Here is a 10,814-nt window from a genome sequence, read left to right on the forward strand (position 1 = left end):
TAGGCCAAAAGCCTTCCTTCTGCACTATATGTTTCTATGATACTACAGCTGGCAATTCTGTCCTCACAGCACAAAGCAAGTGGCAAACTGGTGAAAATGGTGAGTAAACATTCATGTTATTTGAAACACCAGAGATTTTATCACTGTGAGTGCAGATTGATAGATCAACTCATTCCCAGGGACAGACTGAAGAACTTGTTAAAAATGAGCAGTGATCATGAGGAAATTATTCTCTGCCATAACATGTATTACATTCTTGTTCTTTTGTACTTTACCGGCGGTGTTACAAAACAGTCTTTGTAAAAAAACAAACGTGTGTCCCTATCCTATCAGAAGATGCTGTGTAAGCCATGGTTGAATGCGTCTTTTTGTTTCTCATTCCTTTTAAAAAATATTTTCATAGCCTCGCCCTTCTTGACCACTGTGATGTCCTCTAGCCCTACAACCCTCTGAGATATCTGCCCTGCTCCGATTCTGGCCTTGTCCGCATTCCTGATTTTAAGCGGTCCATTTGCAGTCATGCCTTCAACTGTTTGGATCTTAACTACACAATTGCCTCCCTAAACCTCTCCAACACACACTTCTCCATTAAAATTAATTAAAACAATTTATTTGATCAGGATTTTGGTCATCTGCCCTAATATCACTTTGTTTTCCTCTATCTCAAATTTGTTTAAAATTGCTCCTGTTAAGGACCTAGGCACTATATAAATGCAACTTGATTTTATAAACTCCTGGGAGCCAGGCTTGAAATTAACTTGGATAAAACTTTGTTCATTTTTTGAAATAAAGGGTACATTATTGTCCAGCTGCCTCACACATACAGAAACATAGATTCCTGACTGGAAGTAAATGGACTTAACCCATGTTCATGAAATGCATGCACTTACTTGTTTAAACCCTCTCATAGTACAAACTCTCTTAGATTCATTATATTATAGTCAGCAATATAAATCAGCATGTCTTTATGTGAAAAAGACAGCATTGTTTTAAACCATTTGCTCTGATGTTTGATAGTAACCAACAGGAATGCTAATAACTAAATCATAAAACTCACCATTTAAATATTATAAGGTCTTTCCACGATTAGACATCTCAAAACACTTTGCAGCCAAAGTACTTTTAAAATGTAGTCACTGTTGTACTGTAAGATACACAGCAGCAATTATACACGCAGGAAACTCCCAGACAGTAATGTGATGGTCAGATAATCGGTTTTTGTGATGTTCGTAGAGGGATAAATATTGGCTAGAAGAATAGGGACTAGTCCTCTGCAGCTTTTTTCTGGTAGGCAGATTGGGATTTGACTTATCATTTCACCTGAGAGCCAAAAGATCACCTGCAGCTGAAACAACAGTACTTTTTCCCCTCAAGCCCTAAAGTTCGGACTTAAATGTAGGATTTTGCAAGTTAGCGGAAAAAGTGTGACCAAGTGAGCCACAATGGAGTCCAGTTTAAGTGTCGGAATTCCCAGCCATAATCAAACAGTGGCCAAGTTCATGCCTCCACTAAATGGAGCTATAATAACATAACAATTATGTTACAGACAAATAATCCCAAAGTCTGGATTAATGATCCAAAGATATGAGGTCAAATCCCACCTTGGTAGTTTAGGAATTTACATTCAAATACCTCAGTAATGACGATGATAAAACTATCAGATTATTGTAAAACCACAACCAGCTCACTAACAGTCTTTTAAAGCCATTCAGGACAAAGCAGCCTACTTAATTGGCACCACATCCACACATATTCAACCCCTCTTCCAAATGACACTCAGTCACAGCAGTGTGTACTATTTACAAGATGCACTGTAGAAATTCACCATGGTTGCTTGGACAGCACCGCCCAGACCCATGGCCACTACCATTTCGAAAGATAAGGGCAGCAAATGGGAACACCACTATCTGCAAGTTGCCTTTCACACCATACACCATCAAGACTTGGAAATATATCACTATTCCTTCAGTGTCTCCGGATTAAAATCCTGGCGATCCCTCCCTAATGATAAATAGCCTGCAGCAGTTCTAGAAGGCAGCTTCTTCTCAATGGTAATGCCCACATCTCATGAATAAATTTATTAAAAAAAGGAGCAAAAACAAAGTTGCTGGAAAAGCTCAGCAGGTCTGGCAGCATCTGTGAAGGAGAAAACAGAATTAACATATCGGGTCTAGTGACCCTTCCTCAGAACTGATGGTGGCTGGGAAAACATCAGTTTATATGCAGAAAATAGGGAGGTGGGTGGGGTAGGGAGTAAACGATAGGATAGAGCCCAAAGAGAGAGAAAGACAGTTGGACAGACAAAGGAGATGCTAACGATCAGGTTGGGAGGGTGAGTAGTTGTTAATGGGGACTGTCAGTGACTAACAACAGGAGGTGTGTAAAAGCAGGCTATGTGGTAACAAGGCCTGGTGTGTGGGGTGGGGGCTGGGACATCAGAGAGTTTAGGCTCTAAAATTATTGAACTCCAGATTGAGTCCGGAGGGCTGTAGGGTCCCCAAGCGGAAAATGAGGTGTTGTTCCTCCAGCTTGCGTTGGACTTCACTAGAACACTGCAGCAAGCCAGAGACAGAGATGTTGGCCAGTGTGCACTGAAGTGGCAGGCAACAGGTAGTTAGGGGTCTTTGTTGCGAGCAGAATGTAGATGTTCTGCGAAACGGTCGCCAAGTCTACGCTTCATTTCCCCAATGTAGAGGAGACCACATTGTGAACAGTGAATGCAGTAGACTTGATTCTAGGAAGTGCAGGTGAAGTGCTGCTTCACCTGGAAGGTATGTTTGGGCCCTTGGATACTAGGGGAGGGAGGAGGTAAATGGGCAGGTGTTGCACCTTCGCCGGTTACAGGAGAAGGTGCCGCAGGGCTGTGGGGAGGTGTTGGGGGTGAAGGAAGTGTGGACCAGGGTATCCCAGAGGGAACGGTCCCTGTGGAAGGTGGACAAGGGAGGGGAGGGAAATATGTGTCTGAACATCTACGTTCTGCTCGCAAAAAAGACTCAATATTGAGTTCAATAATTTTAGGGCCTAAACTCTCTGATGTCCCAGCCCCTCACCCCACACACCAGGCCTTGTTACCACATAGCCTGCCATTACTCACCCCGTCTTGTTAGTCACTAACCGTCCCCATTAATAACTATTCACCCTCCCAGCCTGATCGTTAGCAACTCCTTTATCTGTCCATCTGACGTTTCGGGCCTAGACCCTTCTTCAGACCCTTCCTGCTCCTCTGATGCTGCTTGGCCTGCTGTGTTCATCCAGCTCTACACCTTGTTATCTCAGATTCTCCAGCATCTGCAGTTCCTATTACCTCTGAAACAATCTTAACCCCTTTATCTGTCCAACTGTCTTTCTCTCTCTTTGGGCTGTATCCTATCATTTACTCCCTACCCCATATAAACTGCATATAAACTGACGTTTTCCCAGCCACCATCAGTTCTGAGGAAGAGTCACCGGACCCAAAACGTTAACTCTGTTTTCTCCTTCACAGATGCTGCCAGACCTGCTGAGCTTTTCCAGCAACTTTGTTTTTGTTCCTGATTTACAGCACCCGCAGTTCTTTTGGTTTTTGTGAAAAAAGGAGATCTGCTGCATTGCTAGACCCATTACAATTTGTTTGGTTTACTTGCTATTTCAGTTGTCTTATAAAAACTAGATCACCATCACCTTTTCCAGAGCTGCCAGGGGGATTGGTACGAAATGTTAAATGAGAACAGTGACTCCTATTCCTCTGTGATCTTACAGGCACTGAGCACGCTACAGATCCTCACTGAAGTGACAGCACACTGGAATCTTGACTTAATACTTAATGTGGCAAATTAGCTTAAGTCTCATAATTTAATCCTCTCAGCCAAATTATCATTCTCAGTGAATCACAGTCAGAGCACCAATGCTATGTCGTGCACATAAACGTACATACACATGCACAGTCACATTGAAAGGTTGGTTCTCATACTGAAGGTGAGCTCACCAGTAAGTTAATGTTGGGTTAACACATTGTTAACTCACAACAGGTAGTTGGATCATTGGCAGGCAACGCGGAGCATTTAGATGGGAAAGTGAGTGCAGTTTGTCAAACTGTGTTTTTCATAATTACGGTCATTTGTGATCTGGAATTCTCACAATGTAGACTGAAGATTTCTGAATAAATTTTAGGCTTGGTACAATCTCTGCTGGATCTTATTGATGTTTCAGGATGTTCAGCATAATTATTTTGAATGGTGATACTTAAGGAGCTTGGGACTGTTATTGGAGTTCATTGTAAGCTCGAAGGGACTGTCTCTCCGCAAGATCAGTAGTAATGGGGAAGACCAATCATGGTTTGTCAAGTGAAAAAAAATCTTTAAGCAATACTTTGTTTAAAACTCTATGGACTCCAAATTTGTATGACAGTAAACTAGTCTGATCTAATTCTTCCCAATTACCACATCTTCCTCTTCCAAACCATAGGACTCAACTGTTATCCAGATAAAATGTTGTGCACTTGGGCACACTGAGGACTCCCCTAAGCTGCCCAGCATTTTGACTTGGACCAGACTGAGGCTCAAAACTCCTCCCAAGTGGGATATTAGTCATCAGAACCAGGGTCAAAAAGATTGAATTTGGCGGGCAACTTGCACAGAGTAGACCGGTATTCTCTACAGTTTCAAAATTCTGGGAAGATCTGGTGGAGTTGTTTCAGATGATTCCAGGAGTTGAAAAGACAGGCTGACCCCTCCCAGTGCAGTTCTGTTAGAAGTGTTGTCTTTTAGTTAAGTTTAGTTCTGGTGGTGCAAGTGCCATAAGATATCATGCTCAGGTCTCCTGAGCTAATCTGAACCCATGATCTTCTGATTCAGAAGCAGAGATGTTGCCCTTTAAACCAGAACTTACAAAAGAGTCAGAGAAGGAGTAGCAGAAAGTATCTGTCACTGCCACAACTAAGCAAAACGTGGTCACAGCTGGTGATTCTGGTTAGCAGCAAGTTAACACAATATGAAGAGCTACACAAGAATTGTAGGAATCCTGGAGCATTGAAGGTTGAGGGGTGATCTTATAGAGATTTATAAAAATCATGAGGAGCACAGGGTAGTGGAATCCAAAACTAGAGGGCATAGGTTTAAGATGAGAGGGGAAAAATTTAAAGATGACCTGAAGGACAACTTTTTCACACAGAGTGGGTGCGTATCTGGAAAGAGCTGCCAGAGGAGGTGGTAGAGGCAGATACAATTGCAACATTTAAAAGACATCTGTACACGTCAATGGATAGGAAAGATTTAGAAGGACATGGGCCAAATGCAGGCAAATGGGACTAGTTCAGTTTAAGAAACCCGGTCGGCATGGATGAGTTGGGCCAAAGGGTCTGTTTCCATGCTGTATGACTCCATGAGTCAAGACATTGTTATTTCAGACATCAGGAGTAAAGGGACTGGTGAATTAAATTCATCCTACTCACCATTATCCGACATTTTATTGGCAGCTATCTACTAACAACTTAATTTTTCACCAAAAGCTAATGCAGAGATTTTTGACAGCAAAGACCCCAAGGTAACGTGTAGAGGGGCTGCTGAAGGAATGGACGAAAATGCCCAAGGGTTGAGGAATTTCATTTATTTGAAGAAACTGAAAAGTTTAGAGCAGAAAAGTTGAAGAAAAAAAATTGAAGGAGGAGTTCAAAATCAGGAAGGGTTTTGGTAAAGTAATTCCAGAAAATCATTTTCCGGGGAGGTAATATGCGGGCGCAGAATAAAAATAATTAGCAAAATTTCCACCGGGAGAGGACGTTACTTTTCACACAGTGAGCTGTTAATAATCTGGAATGCACTGCCTGAAATGGCAGTGGAAATAGATCTATTAGTAAAAAAAATGGAATTAGAGAAATATTTGAATGAAATAAAAATTGTAGGGTTGTGGGGAAGGCGCAGGGGCTGTGACCCCTAATTAGATAGCTATTTGAAAGAGCTGACAACAATACAATGGGCCCAATGGCCTCCTGCTGTGGTGCTGCATGGGTTGCACCCTCACTCCCCTTGCTCCACCGTTGCTGGCCGTACCTTCAGCTGCCTGCTCCTAAGTCCTCCTTCAACATGGTGTCGTTCTGATTTCTTTGTGCGTTTTTCCATAATTTAACACTACAATGTTTAAAAGACATTTTGAAGATACATGAATAGGAAAGGTTCGAAGGGATATGGGCCAGGAGCAGGCAGGTGGGACTAGTTTAGTTTGGGATTATGTTCAGCATGGACTGGGTCTGTTTCCGTGCTGTATGATTCTATGACTCTATATCTGTGTTCAGGTTATTTTGAATAAGATCCCATGCTTTGTGATTCCCTTCCTATCCTCTCCACCTCCCTTTCCTCTCTTTTAAGATCCTTCTACAAATCCAGTTCTTTGAACGGGACATTGGTTATTCCTTCAGACAACTTCTCATTCTGTTCAGTATTTGTTTTGTATTTTGTTTCTGTCACATGCAAATTGTTATTATCATTTAATGAAAGACGATAGCCTCAAAATCAATGTCACAAATATTAATGGAGAAATATACAAGTCTGTGACTGATGTTCCTAATTTTTAACAGAGGCGTTAATCTATTTATTTTAATGGAGTCACTGCCTACACTAAAACACAGGATGCAAGGAATGCCACAGGAATGTTTTAAATATACCACCAAGAAGAACAATAATTTCTAAGCAAGTTTTTATTCCACATATAAATGTATGCTTTATCTGAGCAAGAAGTTTTAACTACTGCTAACATGCTATCCATCAATCACTTAATTGTGTTTCATTGACTAACTCAATACCCTTCATTTAATTTTAAATTAATTCAAATTCAAAAATAATTCAAATGGCTCACATACCCATTCCAGATCTGTAGTAGCTTGAACTGAATGGAAAACCTCCTGCGTTTTCCTGTCATAGTTTCTTAAAATAATATTCAATATATTAACTGCAAGAATGGGAGACTTGCATTATTTTCAAAGCTGCAAATTATCAGGGGTGAATGTCTGGAATTCTTTACCCAGAGAGATGTGGATGTTCAGCCATTGAGTATATTTGACACTGATGTTAATAGATTTGTGGATACAAATGGGGTCAAATATAGATGGGACAGTGGAGTAGAGATGTTCAGCAACAGTTGAAGACTGTACTGAAATGCTGTGAAGATAGCATTACAGTTAAGACAATACAGTCTTTGTAGGATACTGTATAGCAAGTTCAAGGCAGTCTTATTACAACATGCACAAGGCAAAACATAGAGCCTCGATCTCCCTCATCAAACAGCATAAAATAGCATTACTTAACAGTGATATGCAAGGTGCTGGGGAAACAACTTGGTCCCTCTTCAAGTGTTGAATATTCTCCTGGACTTGCAGGACTGACATTTTCGACATGAAACATATAAACCCCAATTTGTGGCAAATCTAACATGAAAATGTCACAAAAAGAAATAACTTACATTTATATAGCACCTTACACAACCTTATGTTGTTCCAAGGGGTTTTACACCCTATGAACTACTTCAGAAGTGTGGTCTATGTTACAATGCAGGAAGCACAGTAACTAATTTGTACCCAAACAGTAACAACACGTGATTATACTTAAAATGCTTTAGTGGCATTGATTGATGTATAAACCTGGATGCCAAGGAGATCTTGCTACCCATCAAAGTGTTATCTTTTATATGTATGTAAGTTGGCAAACTGATTCTCAGTTTAAGGTCAGCAACTCTTCAGTACTGCACTGCAGTGGTCCCGTGGATTATGTACTCAAGCTCACTGAGCCACGCCTGAAACTGACTTGATGCTATAACAGACATTTTTTCTACATAGAGGCAATCAATTTTGCATGGTGTGGGAAGTTGACCAAGGGTAGATTCCTGGTGAAGGATTAGAATAAGGCTCTTAGATATAATTCAGTCCCAATTTCTATGTTCTGTTCTAATTTTTATATAATATTTTGCAACATAATTATTTATAGCATTTTTATTCTGGTAAAAATGAACAATTAATTTTCAATATCCAACATCTGATACTTAATACTCAGGATTTTTCTTGAAATCAGATTTTTAGGAAAAATCCTTAAGGTAGCTTCAGTGCTCACACGATCACAGCTTGAGACAAGTTTAATGAAAGCATCAATAATAAGACCCAGTCTAAATTGAAAAGAGTATGTCATCAAAATGACTGAAACCAGTCATTCAGATTTCTATCTCCTGTTTGATTTACACCCTTGTGAAATTTTCACATATAGGTAGTTCTGCTACAATGCGTGTTTCGTTAACGCAAATGGACTGTAACGCGATTGATGAATAGTGGACGCTGTTTGGATAATGTGAACTTTCTGCTGTACAGGTACAGCGATATTCTACAGTGATTTCCTTATATGGCGATTTTCTATAGCGCAAGGTCACACAAGAACACAACCATTGCGTTATAGGAGGAACTACCTGTATTGGGATGAAAAACTTACCTAAATATTACACAGTGTGGAAAAACAATGAAACTAGACACAGAAATATACAATTGGGCTGTACGTCAGATAACCGTTTTGGGCAGAACAGAGAGAGTGAGAAAATACATAACAGCAGAACCGGTAGATTCTCTTTCTCCCTGTTTTCTCTCAGCCTGTTTAAAATAACACCAGATGATAAAACAAATTGGAGATACCTTCACTGTGAACTAAAGAATATCTACAAATTTTGTCACTGCTGAGGAAACCAGTCATCAGTTAAGCAACCGTGGTCTCAGGTTAAAACCTACACTTCAAGATGTACTGTTCTATGTTCTAACTCTAAGGACATTTTTAAGCTGCATACTTTGATCTTCCTTTTCGTACTAGACACATTCCCCTAATTAAACCTTATAACAGTGTTTGTGGGTGTGCTTGATGTCATGTTTTACTATTTTTCTTCGTGTTATTAAGCAATAACATTCCTGTTTCTTTTACTAAAGAAAACTTTGCAATAACCCCTTTTATCTTGAACTGCGGAACTATAGCTGCATGCTAAAGAGAATTTAAAGTCTTTGTTGAAGTTAACCAGGATGGGAGGGGTAGGTATGTTAAAAAGAGGGGCGTTTATTCACCCCTCCTTACCTGGTCATAGAAGTCATCAAAAAGTGGAAGCTCTCTAACATCCCTAGGATGTAGAATGGATTATAAATTTGTACTGCAGTGCAGGTCAATGAGTTGGTACAACATTACCACCATTGTTGGAAGGGTGTAATTACAGCATGCTTCATTTTCACTGAGATATCAATTATAAATGTGGGCAGAGAGAATAATAATGTAATGGTTTGGTAGAACATGCATTCAAATGAAAATTTTGAATTTGTTTGTAGATGGATAAGTAAAAATGCAGAACTACAAAAAGTAAGATTTCATGTAATATGGCAAACCCAATAAGTTTGGTTGATTTTTCTCAAAACCATGGAATACTTAGTACGAGTAATGTAGGGTCATAATGACACAGAAGCAGGGAATTCAATCCATCGAGTCCATACCAATATCACTGCTCTCTTCCTGTAGCTCTTGACAGTTTATTTTGCTTAAATGCCTGTCTAATTCCCTTTAGGAATCTTTGAATGCTGCTGAGGGAGGTGGAAGTGGAAGCAATAAATTCCAGATTATCACTTGATGTGAAAAGGTCTTCCTCACATTTCCTGTGCACTGCTTCCCCAAAACCTTAAATCTACATCCATGGTCCTGTATTATCTGATTTTCTTTGATAATGTCATCTAAACCTGTTATATTTTGGGTAAATCTCCTCTACACCTTCTCAAGGACCTTCACGTCCTTCATAAAATATGATCAGAACTGGACTCAACTATGTACTTTTAGACTGAACAGAACTTTACAAAAGGTATACCTTTTGCTTTTGTATTCACTATGTCAATTCATAAAGATCTCCATCTGCTTTGCTGGCTACTCTGTTCTGTCAATATGTTTTGCCACGTTCAAAGGTTTATGCACTTGGCCTCCCCCCTCTAAAATCCTTGTACCCTGTACACTCTTTAGAACTGCGTCATTAAGTATATATTGTCTCTCCACATATTCCATCTACCAAAATGCATCATCTCATACTTTTCTGTATTACAATACTATTGTGGTCCTGGACTAACAACTCACAGCCTTAAGAGTTCAAACCCCAGTATGCTAAATTGTAAAACTGAAGAACGTTATTCAGAGAAGAATATACAATGAGTGTCAGATGTTGTATGAGATAATGGTTTGTAGTTATGCCATGAGAAATCAATATATAAATACTTAATCTATTTGCCTGAAATTTCTCTTTTTGCTCTTTGACTATCCATTTCTTGCTGATGATGTTCGATTTTGTTTCAATGTTTATTCATTCTGAAAACATGTAGATGTATTTTTATTTCCTGCCCACAAACCACAATGAAAAACAACAATGGGACTGGTCTGAACAGCTGCTGCTTAATCCATCAGACAAAAAAACAAGTTGCTAACCCTTGTCTGCCCAAACAATGGGTGCAATATGTGTCAACATCTGTGATACAACACAAATCTAGCCTTGTCTTACCTATTAAAGGGAGGGCTCATATTTCAACTGCAATTTTCATCTATGAGAAAGGCTGCACACTACATTAAAACAGTCTCTCCAGGATTTCATACCCAAACACCATAAACTACAGGTAAGCAGTACCCTAAGGGGTAACACTCTCTTGCTTCTAAAGTCAGATGGAAAGGCACTCATTGACCCAATCCAAAAACTCGAGGATAGAATCAAAGCTTGCATTCCCAATGCAAAACTGAAGGAGTGCTGCACTGTCGGAGGTACCTTCTTTCATATGACATGTCAAACTAAGGTCCTGTTTG

This window comes from Rhincodon typus, chromosome 17 (genome assembly GCF_021869965.1).
Source record: "Rhincodon typus isolate 14 chromosome 17, sRhiTyp1.1, whole genome shotgun sequence".
NCBI lineage: Eukaryota > Metazoa > Chordata > Chondrichthyes > Orectolobiformes > Rhincodontidae > Rhincodon > Rhincodon typus.